Source organism: Amborella trichopoda, chromosome 11 (assembly GCF_054954075.1).
Source record: "Amborella trichopoda isolate Santa Cruz 75 chromosome 11, AtrichopodaSantaCruz75HAP2 v2.0, whole genome shotgun sequence".
NCBI classification, from domain to species: domain Eukaryota; kingdom Viridiplantae; phylum Streptophyta; class Magnoliopsida; order Amborellales; family Amborellaceae; genus Amborella; species Amborella trichopoda.
In genome coordinates, this window is record NC_142346.1 from 15,546,492 (window position 1) to 15,568,065 (window position 21,574).

Sequence of the window (21,574 nt, forward strand, 5' to 3'; positions counted from 1 at the left end):
AAAAGCTGGTCACTATTTTCACATCTTTTCGAAAAATCACGTTTCTTCAAAAAAAATCGATCATGTACAAAAAAAAAAAAATCAAATAAAAATAATTTATTACAGACCCCCCTAACATCAGTCATTCCAACTCAAAAAAGCACTAACAAAAAATTACAAAATTACAGCTTCGCATTAAAAATATAATAACATGCAATTTTTTGCATAACTAATCTATCAACATACAATTTTTTCAAAACAAGCTTTAACAATAAAAATTAAAAATACGGTTCAATACCTCATGGTAATCAAAACCTGGTCATTATTTTCACATCTTTTCAGAAAATCATGATTTTTCAAAAGAAATCGATCATGTACTAAAAAAAAAGAACAAATAAATACAATTCTTCATAGGGCCACCTAAAATTAGTCATTCCAACTCAAAAATTCATTAACACCAAATTAAAAAATATAGTTTTTCATTAAAAATATAATAACATGCATTTTTTTGTATAAATAATCCATCAACATACAATTTTTTCAACATAAGCTTTAACATTAAAAACTAAAAATACGGTTTAATACCTCATGATAATCAAAATCAATCTTGTACTTAAAAAAAGAAAGAAATAAAAACAATTCTTCACAGAGCCACCTACCATCAGTCATTCCTACTGAAAAATGCATTGACAAAAAATTTAAAAAATACAGTTTTGCATTAAAAATATAATAACATTAATTTTTTTGCATAAGTAATCTATCAACAAACAATTTTTTAAACATAAGTTTTAACAATAAAAATTAAAAATATTTTTTAATACCTCATGATAATCAAAACCTGGTCACTATTTTCACATCTTTTCGAAAAATCACTATTTTTCAAAAAAAATCGATCAGGTACTGCATAAAAAAACAAATAAAAACAATCCGTCAAAGAGCCACCTAACAACACTCATTCCAACACAAAAAAGCATTAACAACAAATTAAAAAAATAAAGTTTCACATTAAAAATTTAATAATATGCATTTTTTGGCATAAATAACCTATAAACATACAATAAATTCAACAAAAGTTTTAACAATAAAAATTAAAAATATGGTTTAATACCTCACGATAATTAAAATCTGGTTACTATTTTCACATCTTTTCGGAAAATCACGATTTTTCAAAAAAAATTGATAATGTACTAAAAAAAAAAAACAATTCTTCACAGAGCCACCTAAGATCAGTCATTCCAACTCAAAAATGCTTTAACAACAAATTAAAAAAAAACAGTTTTGCATTAAAAATATAATAACGGGCATTTTTTTACATAAATAATCCATCAACATACAATTTTTCAAACAAAAGCTTTAACAATTAAAATTAAAAATATGGTATAATACCTCATGATAATCAAAACTTGGTCACTATTTTCACATCTTTCCGGAAAATCAAGATTTTTCACAAAAAATCGATCATGTACTAAAAAAATAAACAAAATACACACAATTCTTCACAGAGCCACCTAACATCAGTCATTCCAACTAAAAAATTCATTAACAACAAATTAAAGAAATACAGTTTTGCATTAAAAATATAATAATATGTATTTTTTTGCATAAATAATCCATCAACATACAATTTTTTCAACAAAAGCTTTAACTATAAAAATTAAAAGTATGGTTTAATACCTCATGATAATCAAAAGGTGGTCACTATTTTCACATGTTTTCGGAAAATCACGATTTTTCAAAAAAAATCGATCATGTACTAAAGAAAAAAAACGAATAAAAACAATTCTTCACTGAGCTACCTAACATCAGTCATTCTAACTAAAAAATGCATTATAAAAAAATTAAAAAAATACAGTATTGCAATAAAAATATAACAACATGCATTTTTTTGCATTAGTAATCTATCAACATGCAATTTTTTACACAAAAGCTTTAAGAATAGAAATTAAAAATATGGTTTAGTGCCTCATGATAATCAAAACGTGGTCACTATTTTCACATCTCACAAGTTTTCAAAAAAAATCGATCATGTACGAAAAAAAAAAAACAAATAAAAAAATTTCTTCAAAGAGCCACCTAACATCAATCATTCCTACTAAAAAATGCATTAAAAACAAACTAAAAAAATACAGTTTTGCATTAAAAATATGATAAAATGAATTTTTTTGCATAAGTAATCCATCAACATACAATTTTTTCAACAAAAGCTTTAAGAATAAAAATTTAAAATATGGTTTAATACCACATGATAATCAAAAGCTGGTCACTATTTTCACATCATTTCGGAAAATTATGATTTTCCAAAAAAAATCGATCACGTACTAAAAACAAAAAATCAAATAAAAACAATTCTTCACAGAGCCACCTAGCATCAGTCATTCCAACTCAAAAATGCATTAACAACAAATTAAAAAAATGTAGTTTTGCGTTAAAAATATAATAACATGCATTTTTTTTCATAAATAATCCATCAACATACAATTTTTTCAACAAAATCTTTAACATTAAAAATTAAAAAATATGGCTTAATACCTCATGATAATAAAAAGCTGGTAACTATTTTCACATGTTTTCGAAAAATCACGATTTTTCTTAAAAAATCGATCATGTACTAAAGAAAAAAAACAAATAAAAACAATTCTTCAAAGAGCTACCTAACATCAGTCAATCTAAATAAAAAATGCAGTATCAACAATTTAAAAAAATACAGTTTTGCATTAAAAATATAATAACATGCATTTTTTTGCATTAGTAATCTATCAACATAAAATTTTTTCAACAAAAGCATTAACAATAAAAATTAAAAATATGGTTTAATGCCTCACGATAATCAAAACCTGGTCACTATTTTCACATCTTTTCGAAAAATCACGAGTTTTCAAAAAAAATCGATCATGTACTAGAAAAATAAAATAAATAAAAATAATTCATCACAGAGCCACCTAACATCAGTCACTCCGACACAAAAATGCATTAACAAAAAATTTAAAAAAAAACAGTATTGCATTAAAAATATAATAACATGCATTTTTTTGCATAAATAATCTAGCAACATACAAGTTTTTCAACAAAAGCTTTAACAATGAAACTTAAAAATATGGTGTAATACCTCATGATAATCAAAATCTGGTCACTATTTTCACATCTTATAGGAAAATCACGATTTTTCAAAAAAATTAATTATGTACTAAAAATAATAATAATAAAAACAATTCTTCACAGAGCCACCTAACATCAGTCATTCCAACTCAAAAATGCACTTACAACAAATTAAAAAAAAATAGTTTTCCATTAAAAAGATAATAACATGCATTTTTTTGCATCAATAATCCATCAACATATAAGTTTTTCAACAAAAGCTTTAAAAAATGGTTTAATACCTCATGATAATCAAAACTTGGTCACTATTTTCACATCTTTTCGGAAAATCACGATTTTTCAAACAAAATCGATCATGTACTAAAAAAAAAAACAAATAAAAACAAATTTTCACAGACCCACCTAATATAAGTCATTCCAACTAAAAAATGTACTAACAACAAATTAAAAAATTACAGTTTCGCATTAAAAATATAATAACATTCATGTTTTTGCATAACTAATCTATCAACAAACAATTTTTTCAACTAAAGCTTTAACAATAAAAATTAAAAATACGGTTTAATACCTCATGATAATCAAAACTTGGTCATTATTTTCACATCTTTTCAGAAAATCACGATTTTTCAAAAGAAATCGACCATGTACTAAAAATAAAAAACAAATAAAACCAAATCTTCACGGTGCCACCTAACATCAGTCATTCCAACTCAAAAATCCATTAACAACAAATTAAAAAAATATAGTTTTGCATTAAAAATATAATAACATGCATTTTTTTGCATAAATAATCCATCAACATACAATTTTTTCAACAAAAGCTTTAACATTAAAAATTAAAAATATGGTTTAATACCTCATGATAATCAAAAGCTGGTCACTATTTTCACATCTTTTCGGAAAATCACGATTTAAAAAAAAAATCGATCTTCTACTTAAAAAAAAAAACAAATAAATACAATTCTTCACAGAGCCACCTAACATCTGTCATTCCTACTGAAAAATGCATTGACAAAAAATTAAAAAAAATACAGTTTTGCATTAAAAATATAATAACATGTTTTTTTTTGCATAAGTAATCTATCAACATACAATTTTTTCCACAAAAGCTGTAACAATAAATATTAAAAATATTTTTTAATACCTCATGATAATCAAAACCTGGTCACTGTTTCCACATCTTTTTGGAAAATCACTATTTTTCAAATAATATCGATCAGGTACTACATAAAAAAAATAAATAAAAACAATCCGTCACAGAGCCACCTAACATCACTCATTCCAACACAAAAATGCATTTACAACAATTTTAAAAAATAAAGTTTTGCACTAAAAATTTAATACCATGCAATTTTGGCATAAGTAATCTATCAACATACAATTTTTTTAACAAAAGCTTTAACAATAAAAATTAAAAATATGGTTTAATACCTCATGATAATCAAAACCTGGTAACTATTTTCACATCTTTTCAAAAAATCACATTTTTTTAAAAAAAATCGATCATGTACTAAAAATAAAAACAAATAAAAATAATTCTTCACAAAGCCACCTAAATTCAGTCATTGCAACTCAAAAATGCATTAACAACAAATTTAAAAAATACAGTTTTGCATTAAAAATATAATGACATGCATTTTTTTGCATAAATAATCCATCAACATACAATTTTTTCAACAAAAGCTTTAACAATAAAAATTTAAAATATGCTTGAGTACCTCATGATAATCAAAAGCAGGTCACTATTTTCACATGTTTTCGGTAAATCACGATTTTTCAAAAAAAATCGATCACGTAAAAAAAAAAAAAACAACCAAAAATAAATCTTCACAGAGCCACCTAACATCAGTCATTCCAACTCAAAAATGCATTAACAACAAATTAAAAAAAATACAGTTTAGCATTAAAAATTTAATAACATGCATTTTTTTCCATAAATAATCTATCAACATACAATTTTTTCAATAAAAGCTTTAACAATAAAAATTAAAAATATGGTTTAATACCTCATGATAATCAAACCTTGGTCACTATTTTCACATGTTTTTGGAAAATCACGATCTTTCAAAAAAAATCGATCATGTACTAAAAAAAAAACAAATAAAATCAATTCTTTACATAGCCACCTAACATCAGTCATTCCCACTAAAAAATGCATTAACAACAAATTAAAAAAATACAGTTTTGCATTAAATATATAATAACATGCCTTTTTTTGCTTAAATAATTTATCAACATACAATTTTTTCAACAAATGCTTTAACAATAAAAATAAAAAATATGGTTTAATTCCTCATGATAATCAATACCTGGTCACTATTTTCACATCTTTTCGGAAAATCACTTTTTTTCAAAAAAAATCGATCATGTACTAAAAAAAAAAAACAAATAAAAACAATTCTTCATAGAGCCACCTAACATCAGTCATTCCAACTAAAAAATGCATTAACTACAAATTAAAAAAATACAGTTTTGCATTAAAAATATAATAAGATGCGTTTTTTTGCATAAATAATCCATCAACATACAATTTTTTCCACAAAATCTTAACAATAAAAATTTAAAATATGGTTTAATACTTCAGGATAATAAAAACCGGGTCACTATTTTCACTTCTTTTCAAAAAATCACGATTTTGCAAAAAAAATCGATCATGTACTAAAAAAAAAAAACAAATAAAAACAATTCTTCACAGAGCCACTTAACATCAGTCATTCCAACTCAAAAATGCATTAACAACAAATTAAAAAATTATAGTTTTGCGTTAAATATATAATAACATGCATTTTTTTTGCATAACTAATCTATCAACATACAATTTTTTCAACAAAAGCTTTAACAATAAAAATTTAAAATATGGTTTATTACCTCATGATAATCAAAACCTGGTCACTATTTTCACATGTTTTCGGAAAATCACGATTTTTCAAAAGAAATCGATCATGTACTAAAAAAAAAAAACAAATAAAAACAATTCTTTACAAAGCCACCTAACATCAGTCTTTCCAATGCAAAAATGCATTAACAGCAAATTAAAAAAATATAGTTTTGCATTAAAAATATAATAATATGCATTTTTTTGCATAAATAATCTATCAATATACAATTTTTCCAACAAATGCTTTAACAATAAAAATTAAAAATATGGTTTAATTCCTTATGATAATCAAAACCTGGTCACTATTTTCACATCTCTTTGGAAAATCACTATTTTTCAAAAAAAATCGATCATGTACTAAAAAAAAAAAACAAAAAAAGTACAACAAACTCAAACAATAAAAATTAAAAATATGGTTTAATACTTCATGATAATCAAAACCTTGTCACGATTTACACATCTATTCGAAAAATCACAAATTTTCAATAGCATTCAATCATGGATTACAAAAAAAAAAAAAAAAAAAAAAAAAAAAAAAAAAGGAAAAGGAAGACAAAAAATCTGTTTTTCCCAAAGCCACCTTACATCAGTAATTTCAACTCAAAACTCCACCTCCAAACGAATAAATTACATCCAATTGAGTACATTTTTTGATAAACAACAATATAAGGAATTAAAACCCTAAATTATGGACACATTATCATCAATAAATCAAATCAAATAGATTAAATTGAGCAAAAAAAAAAAAACGCAGTTCTTCAGTGACAACAGTCATTGAATCTAAAAAATGAAGCTCAAATTGAACAAATCAGATCAAATTGAATACATCTGATTATAAACAAGACTATAACGATTAAAAACCCTAGAAATGTAACACATTATTTGTAATATATCGTGAACAATTGATCGAAAGGCGGAAAAAAAAGAAGAAAACAACATAAATTTTTTTTCACAGACATCACTGTGTTCTTCAAAAACCTCTGGCTGTAATTGAGTGAATTAAATAAAATTGAATATGGTAAATGATAAAAGACATGATAAAGATTTAAAACCCCACAAATTTAACTGGTTATTTTCAAAATATGAACTGAAATTGATCAAATGGCGAAAAAAAAAAAAAAAACGCAGAGTTCTTACTTGGTTTCGTGAACCCGTGGCTTCAATCTCCAAATTAATCTGTTTTTCTCAAAGATAATCACAAATTCGTAACATAGATTCTAATGAACGCATTTACAATCAATATGCCTCAAAATTTTCACAAATTCATGCCCTATTTGGCATGAAACAAAAGGAAAAGCGAAAACCCTAAAACCCGCAACTTTCATGATCCAAAAACATGAAATTTCTCCACCATTTAATGCATGAAAAGGCTGAAAAAGCTGCATAAAGCCTGAATATTTGATCACATAGCAAAAAAAAGACAAAATGATTAAAAAAAGACAAAAATTTGAAGAAACCCGTGAAGAACACTGTGCAGCCCATGTTCTTCACGGGACTCGTCGAGTCCGTACAGTGAATCGGCGATTCACTGTACAGAATCGCTTGGTTCTCTCTGGAATTGGGCGATTCCGTGTATAATGCCGGAACCGGCACGGCCTGTACCGATTCCCGAGTCGAACTGGGCGAGTCTGGTTCGACTCGACATTTTTTAAAACCCTGGCCACCACTACGGTCCAGCTGTATGACCCTAAATTATAGTGCACATCCTGGCCGCATGACGTTAAAAGGCTTCGCACAGGTCTAGAAGGCACGACCCTAAACATGCTTTCTCAAAAAAAAATGGGACAAAAATATATTTTGTTAAGCGTGTTTATACTATATGCGAGCTACAATTTCTTTATGTTTCTTTATATTTTATACTGTACCCATTTCAATATGATGTTTCTTTCCTTTTCCATACATACTCTCTTAAATGAGTTAAATCAATGCATATATTTATATCAATTTTTATTAGATATTTACCTATCCATTCTAATATATATAAAGTGAGAGGAAGACCTCTCTTGTTCTCGGGCAGTGTCACTTTTTGTCATCTAATTTTATTATTATTTTTATAATATATCCATTTCAACATGACATTTCTTTCTTTTTCAATACATACTCTCTTACATGAGTTATATTAATGCATATCTTTATATCAATTCTTATTATCTATCTATCTATTCATTCTAATATATATAAAGTGAGAGGAGGGCCTCTCTTATTCTCACGCAGTGTCGCTTTGTCTTCTATTTTTATTATTTATATTTTTTATTATTTCAATTTTGACCTTCCCTCTCTCATATGTATTATTCTCTTATATTAATGCTTATATTTTCTCTCTCTTCACCCTCTTAACAAATTATCTCTCATCTGAATCTCCATAATATTCTCTTTCCTCCCTGAAACACAATCTCTCTCAATATGTTCTCTCTCTAGGGATTCTCCCATGCTCCCTAGATTTTCTCCTTTTTATCTCTTTCCTCCCAAAAAAACTTACAGGCCATCTATTTCTCTCAATACTCTCTCTCTCTCTCCTATGTAATTATTAATTATTATTACTAAACAAATTTATTATATTTAATGATTTTGATTATGAAAGCTATTATTAAATGTAATTATTATAATATAAAAATTATAACATATATAAATATTACTAAAACTATTATTATTGTAATTGCAACACTATTATAAATATTATAACAACAAAAAAATGTCAGAAAAATAATTAAATAATATAAGTAGGTTATACTCATAAATAAAATAACTATATACAATTACACACAATAATAATAAATAATTTTGATCATTTTAATGTTATAATATATATTTGGTAAGGGAATATATAAATTTAATAATAAGATTTATTTAATAAGTGACATAATGTCAAAAAATTAATTATTAACAATTTTTTTGTTAGTTATTATATCTTTAATTTCAAAAAGTTATAAACACAATTATATATTGAAATTTTTTTACTCTTCATTTACTTTTTTGCAGTTTACTTTTTTCAAATTTTTATAATTATATTTACATAAGTAAATAATATATTTACTAGCCAATAATGTAAGTTATTAATCAAAAGACCCGAAACATAGGTAATCATGAATGTAAATTATTTTCTCTAATTTTTCATAATAATAATCAACTTATAAGTAAATAATATATTTACTAATAAACTTAAAAATAATTTCAATTATTTTAAATAATAATGTAATTAAAAATATAAAAAACCATAAAAACTCATCATCATCAAAGCCTTTTCCCAACTATTTGGAGTGGGCTATAGGAATCATAATTCGTTACTATGCTCTATAAAGCATCATATCCTCAGTGAGGCCATAAGTCCCATATATTTCTCACTCCAAATTATATAGGTTAACAATATATTATTATAATAGTACAAAAGTTAATACTCATATTGTTAGATGTAAAAAGATAAAATAAAATAAAAAGATAATTCCTTTTGTATTTTTGTTGTTTATATATATATATATATATATCATTTCATTTCTAGAATAGCAAGTACTTCTGACTAAATAATATATTTACTATTATATGTAACCTAATTTTATTCATACTAGTGACTGATATAATTAAAATATAAAAAATTAAAAATAACAAGTGATAGTAAATGCAAATTATGGAAGTGAATAGTATAGTTTCTTCTTCTTCATCATCATTATCAAGTCTTATTCCAATTATTTGGTTGGCTACACGAATCTTGTTCCAACATTCTGCTCTATCAAAGGCCTTACTATCAATCAGACCATCTGTCACCACTTATCACTACTTCCATCCAAATAATACAATTGAAAAAAATTTAGAAACATATTTACCTAAAAATGCAAGTTATAAATAGAATTATAATCATATTTTACAGTGTATGTTATATGTTTTTGTTTTTTACTTTTTATTTTTATAATAATATTTACTTATAAATAAATTATATATTCACTTATATAATTAATAATAACTTTACAGTAGGTTAGAAAATATAATAGAAGCCCATATGTGATGAAGGATTAATCAAAATCTCTTTCTTTCTATATATTCTCTCTCTCTATCATTGACTATGCCTTTTGAAAATTATATTTTAAAGATTATATAATATGAGCGCATATCACTAGTTATATTAAGCGAGAGGAGGCTCATTTTTATTATTTTTACATGTGTCCTTATTAGTTTCATTTTGCCCTTCTATTTGCTTTGTTTCTTTTAATTTTATCTATATATTGTCAATTATATTTATCACTAGGTATCCATATACTTTCTTAATAAAAACTCTCTCTCAAACATATTTATTTCTCTCCTACTCTCTCTCACAAGTTTCTATATTTATCTCATTTGCAATCTCTCTCTCTCCTATAGGTAGACTCTCTCTCCCATTTTCTCTTACTTAAAAATACACTATCTCCTCATTTATTTCACTCATATTTATCTGTCCTACAAACTTTTTCTCACATAAAATTTGATCTCTCTTTTGCAGTCTCTCTCGTACAAGTAAAATTTCTCTCCTAAATATGCTCTCTCTCTTCTAGCTTTTTTCTTTTCTTTTACCCGTTAAGTAGATTAAAAGTTGGCTTTTTTAATGTATTAATGCGATGGTTTTAGTAGTGAGAATGAAAACTACATCTCGGTGACTAAGGTGAGGGGTGCTACTACCCCCAACCCTAACCCCTGTCCCTCTCTCCTACCATCTGACTTACAAGTTCTCATAATTCTGTAATTTGTACTCTCTCTCTCATATGCATGCCTCTCTCTCTTAATTAAAAATACACGCACTCGCTCTCCTCATTTATTTCTCTATCTTTATCTCCCATACTTTCTCACAACTCACAAAGTTACATATATCATGTGCCTTCTCCCTCTATATATATATCCACATTCACGCCTTCGTCAATTAAAAAAAATTATTTTCCAACAATTAATTTCTTAAAAATATAAATTACATATGTAAATATCAAATAAAAATATATATTACAATATTCCTTATATTAGGAAATGGAAAAGAAATTCCTTCTCTATTTATTCACTTATATTTTTCCATGATCAGTTATTGCATTTTTTTGTCTTCACTTTTTTCAATTTTCAAAATCCAAACCTAAATTGTAATAAAAAAAAAAAAAATTGCTACAACAATAGAATTATTAACAAACAAATTATTTACTATCCTTGACTTAACTTAAAAATAAAATATTAACTTTAAGGAAAACGTTTATAGAATATTGCAACCTTATACTATTTAAGTAAGGTGCACCTCGAAAATCCTCTAGAAGAGTGTTCCGATATTGGAGAGCTTCTAATTGATCATCTCGACTTTGAGATGTGTGGATATAAATAAAAAAAAATTTCAAGTCTTAAAAATAATGCATCTTATAACAAGTTATTTGGATGGTCTATATTCGAGATTTTCAAGTTCCATTTTTACCATTTTTTAAATTTAAAATTTTATAACTAGGGATAAAAAAAGATTTGTAACCTATCATAACGTTTCTAAAATTAGCACAACATATCCAAGTAAATTTTAGAGGCCTACCTTACTTCTATAGTATAAGGAGGGTGCCTTATACAAATCTCACCTTGCACTTAATAATATATAATGTATTGACTTGTAAGTGAATGATATATTTACTAAAAAATTCAGAATAATATTTACTAATAAGTAAATAATATATTTACTAACATAAATAAAGATAATTTCAGTTAATTTAGTAAATCATATAATTGAGAATATATAAAAAAAAGGAAAAAAACACTACAAAGAAGATTAACTAAAAATAGAAATTGTATTCATCAATAATACAATTGAAATTATAGTTTATTAGCAAGAAAATTTATTTTCAGATAAAAATTTATTCAAAAATGTAAATTATAATATAATATTAAATTATAGTAATATTTATATTAGTAAAATGCAAAAGAAAAAAATCCTTCTCTATTATTCTTTATTCATTAGTGTTTTTTCTTTTCTGTTTTCTTTTTTTTTTTCCAATTTTTCTTAGTAAGAAAAGACAAAAATTGCTACCAAATATGGTAATAATTCTTGAATTTAATAATAATTATGTTATGATATTAATAATAAAAAAATAATTAGTATGATAAATAGAATTATTAATTCTATGTTTAGTATTAATTGTACAAATATTCTTATGTTTATGGAATACGTTAGAAATAATAATTTATTTTGAAAGAAATAATAGTCTCTCAATTTTTTCATTTTGTTATTTTATTTTTTATTATTTTTTAAACAATATATATAATAATATAAACTATATAAGGGTGTGGTTTGTATAAAGCGGAGGCCCTAAACATGAAACTAAGGCACACCTGCAAATAGTATCGAATATGTTTATTTCAGTACTAGAAATCTTTGAGATACCTGAAAATTGTATTTTCATATCTAGTTATAAAAAGCTTTAAAAATGGAGTAAATCAAGCTGATATATAAATACTTGAAAGTCTAGAAAATTGAGGGTCGAAAAAATGCATTACAAGATGCATTATTTCTAAGACATGAAATCCATTTTCTTTCACGTCGATACATCTTGAGGTCGAGATGATCAATTTGAGGATTTTTGGGCATCGAGACAACCGCTTCTATTGAATTTTTGAGGTTCAACTTAATTTGAGTGTTTAGGGTCTCACCCTTACATAAATATGTTCCAATAAATAGTCTATTTACTACAACTCTCCATAGTAATAGTTACTATTCAGTATTTCTTTTACATTTTATGTCTCTAGTTTTTTTCTCTTTCCAAAATCTAAACTTAATTTTGGAATTATGTTTAGATATAAATTACCTGATAGAAGCCCGAACGTGAAGATGGAAACGACAAGTTTTCTCTTTTTTCTACTTACCTAAAAAATAAAAAAATCGTTCTTTTTTTCACTCTGTAATTGAATCTCTTTTTGAAAATATTATTTTATAATTAAAATTTTATTTCAATGACTAACATTTAATATCATGTGTAACACATGTGCATTCGCTAATAAACAAAGAAAACGGATTGTGTGAGATGATAAATGTAACACATGGATAATACGCTAGTGTTCATATGAAAGCAAGCATTGATGGACCTGAGCGGAGGAAGGATTATTCTCAATTTTGTCACTGGAGCTTCATATGCAAGGGGAGATTTGTATGCTACATGTATCACGACATAGTTTTTCAAAAGAAAATTGAATTGTGGTGGGTGACACATGAGATCAGTGCACATTTGAATTGTCTTGCCGAACGACCAAACCATGGTGATATTTACCAATAACTTCCATGTAATCCTTGGTACTAATATCCCAATATGAAATTTATTTCACAGGTGTTGAACCTCTACAATGACAAAAATTTAGGTTGACCCAAGGTCCACACTATTCATTTGGGGCCTCACCCAAATCCACCACCGATTACAGAGGCGTGAGGAATGCAAAGACGTTCCAAAGCAATGTTTGCAAAATCAAACTAGAACGGTGGGGCCGGAAGCCGTTTAACCACCCTAACTGGTAAACCTGCCGATTCAACTGTTCTAACCGGTCGAATCCTGAGTGGCCAAACTAAAAAAAATCTACTAAAATATGAAAAGCATATAAAGATGATTAAAATAAAACACATTCAAATGAAATTGAAAATTAATGAAAAAATAGATTTTAAAAGTGAGTATTAATGACCAAAACAAATTTTAATGTTTAGCATAATGTATAAAATATTAAAATATGTATTACAAATCAAATTCTGTATTTTTTAGATTTTATAGATATTTTTTTAATTTTATTTTTAAAATACCGGCTGATCACCAAAACCGCCCGAAATCGAAACCGGCAAGAGGCCGATTCCGATCTAACCAAACAATTACCGGTTAGATCGTCCGATTTTTCTAACAATAATCCAAAGTCAGAATCTTCCTCCTCCAAAATCACCCACCTGAAAAGGAAAATAATCTGAAGTTCCTTATTCCAACTATGTTCCAAATCTTTTTTTATTTTATTTTTTTAACATTATGTTCGAAATCTATTGGCCCCCAACTTCAAAACTGCATTTGGGGCCACATCAAAGTTTAAAGCTTTTAAGGCACCTCGCTTGATCAAAAGTTATGGATTTAGGTGAGGGTTTCAAATAAATAATATGGGACTTCGGCATATCACATTTTCTTCATTAAAATAATAAGAGGGTGACACTATTAAAATTGGACCAACCCCACGAAGCACATGAGAATCTAGTCCAACCAAAATCCGAGTGCTAATGGAAAAAGTTGGATTCAGTAAAAACAAACAAATAATAAAACTTTATTGAGTCGATGGCCAAGTTACTCCGAGCTGGTTCCTTCATAAGCGAGTATTCGGGTGCACCTTAGGTCACCTCCAAAAAAGAGAAATATAAAAATATATAAAGTATGGAATCGAATAAAAAGATATAGTGTATGTGATTAGATGTTTTTTAAAATGATTTGTGAGTTTTATTAATCCTTATGTTCATTTTTGTCTTTTCTTTATTAGATTTTTCTTAAGTATCTCTACTATAAATCAAGTATCGTTTTTAGCGTTTTTCGAATTTCTATAGTTCTTTTGGTTTTATTTCATTTTTTATAATTTTTAATTTTATCCTTAAATAAACTTTTATTTTTTATACTTTTTTGAGCCTTTTGGTCAATGTGCACTAGTTGGCCTTGCCGAGTCCACTCATAATTGTCTAAGTTACTCGCTTCGGGTTAAGTATAATTGCTTCAGTCCTAGTTAAGCTTTTATGAAGTTAAGCGCACATCAAGATTGAGTAGCTTGCAAATTATAAAGGTAACCCATTTTCTTTCTCAAGTGAATTTGTAGGCTGCTACCGTGGCTTTTTATGTGTAATAATATAACACTTCAAATCTTCAAACGCAAATGGGTCCATAGCTCAGTGGTAGAGCATTTGACTGCAGATCAAGAGGTCACCGGTTCGAACCCGGTTGGGCCCTTTATTTTGCTTACTTTTAGCCGAAAGGATAAGCTCTTTTATTTTCTACGTTATCTATCAAGACCACGATTTAATTTCGGAAATGAACATAAGAGCTAAGCGAATAAAGATGATTAATAAATTGATGGCCTTTATTATTGGATTGGAAAAAAGTTATATTTATGCTTTTGTTTTGCTTACTTTTAGCCGAAAGGATAAGCTCTTTTATTTTCTACGTTATCTAACAAGACCACGATTTAATTTCGGAAATGAACATAAGAGCTAAGCGAATAAGATGATGAAGAAATTGATGGCCTTTATTATTGGATTGCGAAAAAGTTTATATAAAGTGTCAACCTTATATCTTGAAATGAAAAAGTTTATATAAGGCGTCAACCTTATATCTTGAAAAGTATTCGGGTGCACTTCAAAAGTTGTTCTAATATCACGAAACGAAGATGTGTTTGGTTATAAAAGAAAAACCTTATATCTTGAAAAGTATTCGGGTGCACTTCAAATGTTGTTCTAATATCACGAAACTAAGATGTGTTTCGTTATAAAAAAAAAAGAAATAGAAGTACAGAAAATAATACTTCTTATTTTATTGCACATAATTTAAACGGTCAATTTCAAAAAAATTATATAAGGTGTCAACCTTTTATCTTGAAATGAAAAAGTTTATATAAGGTATCAACCTTATATCTTGAGAAGTATTAGGGTGCACCTTAAAACCTATCAAAAATGTTGTTCTAATATCACGAAACTAAGATATGTATGGTTATAAGAGAAAAAAAAATAGAAGTACTAACAATAGCACATCTTATTGCACATAATTTAGACGGTCAATTTTAAAAAAATTAAAGTGCTTATAAATATGCTTCATCTGCGTCATGTTTTGAGCCTCAAATTTATAATTAAATGAGAGAATAGATTCTTTCGGCTATGTTTGATGGGACGCAAATTTCTAGATATTTTGGAGTTTTGTGTAATTCAAATAAGTTTTGATATTGCAAAAGAAAATACGTGTTTGACAACCCCAAATCGCATCCCCAAATATCTAGATATTCACCCAAAATCAGTATTTATAAGAATTCAAATATGACTTGCATATGACAGGTGAGATAGAATGAGAAACCTATTCCCTATTCCCACTTTAGAGAGAGAAGACATTGATTCGAGAGACGTCCAGAGGACGTGTAAAGTGACCCCAAGGAACCACACTGTAATTATGAGAAAAATAATTTTCATATATCATATTGCTTTCAATATGGAATGACAAAAAGTCATAATAAAAAAAACGTAAATGAAGATAATATATTATCCAAATAAATGAAAAGGCCGCTAGGCCTTTATTCATATTTTAAGATATGAATACTAAAATCTTGTTTTATCAATCATAGCTTTAGCCATCACAAGTATTTCAGGATCGGAATAATCATTTTGGGTGGATTTTTGATGTGGACCTTCTTTCTACAATATAAGGTTTACATCTTATAGAGTTATTATTAAAAGCAATTAGTTGTTTCTATGAGGTGATGGACTCAAACGATTTAAGGAAAATTACATAAATATCTATTTTAGTTTCCGTTATTACCAAAATATCGACTATTTTTTGTTACTATTAATATATCCGTTTTTTATACTTCAAAACAATTTTTTTTAAAAAAAGGACGAAACTATCCATTTTCGATTTTTCAAAAACCGAAATCAGGCCAATTTCTGTTTTTGAAAAACTGAAATTTTTAAATTTTCGGTTCTTCAATAATCGAATATTTTTTTTCTCTCTTTGTAGGTTCTCTATGTATTATCTTTCTCTCTACATCTCTTTTTACATTACAAGGGTAAAAATGGTTTTTTTGGAACTCTCTCTCCCCTTCACCTAGAATCTTTTTAAAAAAAAACTGAAAATGGGTAGTTCGTCTTTTTTTAAAAAGAATTGTTAGAAAGTCCAAAAGCAGACATATCAGTAATAACGGAAAGTATTTGATACTTCAGTAATAAAATAAACTAAAACAGATATTTACGTAATATTCCAACAATCTAACACCTTAAACAATCACAGTAAGACACACCTATAAACTACAAGTGTCTAGAAGTCCTTTCGTGGTCTCAAAATCTATTTACATCCCTACTTATAAAATTTAAAGAATTTAAAAATAGTATTGATTGAGTATATCTATAAACACTTGAAAATATTTAAAATGGAGAATTCAAATACTAATTTACGAGATGCACTATTGTCATGACTTAAAATTCTTTAATTTTTTCTGTCTCCATACATCATGATGTTAAGATGATCAAGTGGAGGTTTTTCTAGGGCCAGATTTATGTAGTTTTTGATGTGCATTTTATTTCTACTGTGTAAGATTGACACCTTGTATAACTCTTTCATTGTAACTTTGGGATTGTAAATGCTATAATACCATTCCCTTTGGCCTTGGATATGAAATCCGATAAATTAATAAAATTGATGACCTTTATTATTGACAGAAATTATTTTGATTAGCATAAATTTGGGTTTATATACTTGGTAAAGGTGATCACAATCATTTGTAACTTTTGGATGTGAAATCTGACAAATCACAACATTCAAGAAAATTTGTTTTTACTTTGTGCGCAATTAATAACATCCCTTTCACCAGATTTGACATCAATAATGATTGTGATGACCTTGTATAAAAAACAAATGATCCCATTATATATACTAACAATAATATGTGTGTAAGTACATTTTAATGAAAGTGCCTTTTATAGGTGAATATGATATATTAATAAAAGGGGTAATGATACTATGAGACCCTCCCACACTCATGTGGGTAGGACCTTAAAGGATCACCATTAAATTTTGATATAGATGTCTATAAAAGTTATCAATAAACCTATTCACCTAAGTCTTACACCTATGTGATAACTTTTTTAGAGATATGCATCAAAATTTAATGGTGATCCTTTGGGGTCCTACTCACATGGGTGTGGGAGGGTCTCTTAGTGTCATTACTCTGATAAAAAGAAATTAATATTAGAGATTCATAATTATATTCTTTATTTAAAACTCTTGTGCGGTATCAAAATTGTAAGAGTCCCGCAAATACTCTTAAGAGTACTTAAATATCTATAAATGCAAATTTGAGGTTCACCATGCACAATGATGAAGTTTTAAATAGAAAAAAAAATAAAAAATTAACACAAAAAGCTATTTTCTATCTCACTCTCACCGTTTTCAATCTCTCTTTATTTCTGTTTTTGTCTTGGCTGCATAAGCTTATCATTGACCATGAAATCAACGACCAAAGGTGATTCCACCTGTTTATTTTGATCATCCAATTTTCCTTGAATGTCATATAACTATCTATAAATTATACCTATAAATATATTCTCAATAAGTCATATAAATATCTATAAATTATACATATAAATATAGTCTCAATTGCTTATTGAGAAATTTATATACTGATTGATAAAAATATGTAGAATTACTCACGGTTCAAATTTTAGGCCATATTATTTTGAGGTCCTATTTTTTTTAGTTTTTTATCTATTCTCATTTCACCCACCCACAACGTGAAAAATTTATATATTTAGGCAGTTTGAAAACTCCTATCTCCATACCATTGAAATATATGTTTGGGAACTTAAGCATTTGAGTGTGTTCAAAAGTACAACGTTTAAACGACTCTTTTTTTTTTTTAGAAAATTATCTGTATATCCTATTTTAAAAAATCATTTCTCTAAAGACCTAAGGTTTCAAAAACTTTCTTGCGCATAGGGTTTCAATCTTTTGTATTTTCCAATCCCCTAGACTTAAATAGACTTTGATTACATATTTTTTACCCAAACAAAATATAAAATGACACCTAATTCCCATTCTATCTAATCGTCCCTCTCTCTCTCTTAAAGGACATGAATTCTTTATAATATTTTTTTTCTCTCTCTCTCTCAAAAGATAGAGCGAGAGTTCCCACTATCTTTTCAAAGAGAGAGAGAGAGAGAGGGGGATGTTCAGATAAAAGGGGAAATAGAATTTCATATTTTGTTCGGGTAAAAAAATGTGGTCGAAGTGGTTTATTTGCGTCTAGGGTATTGCAAAAGATTGAAACCTTATGCCACAAAACAAAGTTTTAAACCTTGGGTCTGTGGAGAAATGATTTTCCAAAACCGGATGTATAGAAATTTTTTTTCAATTTTTTATCCGATACTCAAGGACTCAACTGTCATTTTCTTTAATCATTTTGTAAAAAATTGCAGGTAATTAATATTGCTTTTGCCACAACATGTAGCAAAAATAGGGTGTATAAAGAAAATTTTCATATTTTTTATTCGATACTCAAGGACTCAATTGGCAATTTTTTCAAAGATGTTAGTCATTTTGTAAAAAATTGAAAGTAATTATTGTTGGTTTTGCAATGTCATATGGCAATAATTATTAGGGAAAGGTTTCTATACTTCCTCTGCAACATAGAAGATCTATGCTTTCGCTACCATCCAGTCGTCTAATTTTGATCAAGAGAACCACTCACCGTTTGATCTTAGATTCGACATCTCAAATATTTTATTTTTAATTTTTTATACAAATTGTATGAATATAAAATTTTGTATGTGTCATCTTCTCATTGAGGCTCACCTATAAAAAATATTAAAAATAATTTTTCAATAAAATATAATAGCCAAAATACCCCTTGAATATTTCAATGGTATTTAGGTCATTTTATTTTATTGAAATTATTTTTTTATATTTTACGCTAGTGTGAATTTAATAGAGGATTCGATGTCCAAAATTTGGTGTTAAAATAGTTTATATAAAAAAAATTAAAAATAAAATAGTATAAAGACGTGACATTGTGATTGGGGCAATCTTAGCCCTCCATTCATAATAGATGGTTGGATAAGGGAAAGTATATAAGTTTTATGCTATAAGAGAAGCATAGAAAGCTTGCCCTAAGTACTATAATCTTTTGGTTTTGAAAATGTGTATAACATATGCTTTTATGGGAGCATATAATACTATTATTCTATCACAATTGATAAGTATTTTTTATATATGATATTTAGGAAATCATTTTTAATCACAAATGAATAGATTTAATTTAAAATTTAAAATTTTTATTTTACGAAAATTATATATCTATTTTTCAATCAAAATAGAATATCCCCAGGAATACAAATAATTTTATGTACATGATAAAATAATACTTTATCAAATATATCCCTTGGGAATACATATATCCCTAGGGAATATAAATAATTTTATGTACATGCATATATATCATGTATATGATGTCACACACCAACTTCCACTACAAATAATTTCATAACATATGTACAAAATAATACTTTACCATATATATCCCCAAGGAATACAAATAATTCTATGCACATCAACTTCCACTCAAATAATTTTATATCATCAAATATGTACAAAATAATACTATACCATATATATTACCATATATATCATCACATACATATAAAATAATACTTTACCAAATATATCCTCAGGGAATACAAATAATTTTATGTACATGCATATATATCATCACATATGTACATGATGTCACACACCAATTTCCACTACAAATAATTTTATATCATCACTTATGTACAAAATAATACTTTACCATATATATCCCCAGGGAATACAAATAATTTTATGTACATCAACTTCCACTATAAATAATCTACAAATAATTTTATATCATCACATATGTATTAAATAATACTTTACCATATATATCCTCAGGGAATACAAATAATTTTATGTACATGATATATACATATACATATAATTTTATATCATCACATACAAATAATTTTATGTACATGCATATATATCATGTACATATGTGATGATATATGTGATGTACAAAATAATACTTTACCATATATATACCCAAGGAATAAAAATAATTTTATGAACATGATATATATATATATATATATATATATATATATATATATATATATATATCCTCAGGGAATACAAATAAGTTTATGTACATGCATATATATCATGTACATATGTGATGATGTACATGCATATATATCATGTACATATGTGATGATGTACATGCATATATATCATGCACATATGTGATGATATATATGATGTACAAAATAATACTTTACCATATATATCTTCAGGGAATACAAATAATTTTATGTACATGATATATAAATATACATATATATCCCCAGGGAATACAAATAATTTTATGTACATGATATATACATATACATATAATTTTATATCATCGCATACAAATAATTTTATGTACATGCATATATATCATGTACACATGTGATGATGTACATGCATATACATATGTGATGTACAAAGTAATACATTACCATATATATCCCTAGAGAATACAAATAATTTTATGTACATGATATAAACATATACATATATATCCACAGGGAATAAAATTATATCCCCAGGGAATACAAATAATTTTATGTACATGATATATACAAATACATATGATATATACAAATACATATATCATCACATATGTACATGATAGGTTAAAACATCACATAGGTACATGATATGTTAAAACTTATGATATCATATGTACATGATATGTTAAAACATCTATGTACATGATACATATGTACATGATATATATCATGTACATATGTGATGATATATGTGATGTACAAAATAATACTTTACCATAAAATATAAATAATTTTATGTACATGATATATATGTATAC

At 26.6% G+C, this 21,574-nt stretch overlaps 1 non-coding gene across 1 annotated transcript; it reads left to right on the plus strand.

The window, feature by feature from the left end:
- Positions 1-14,808: 14,808 nt before the first annotated feature.
- Positions 14,809-14,880, plus strand: TRNAC-GCA (transfer RNA cysteine (anticodon GCA)). The gene has a single exon. It is a non-coding gene; the product is annotated as a tRNA-Cys (tRNA).
- Positions 14,881-21,574: the final 6,694 nt, after the last annotated feature.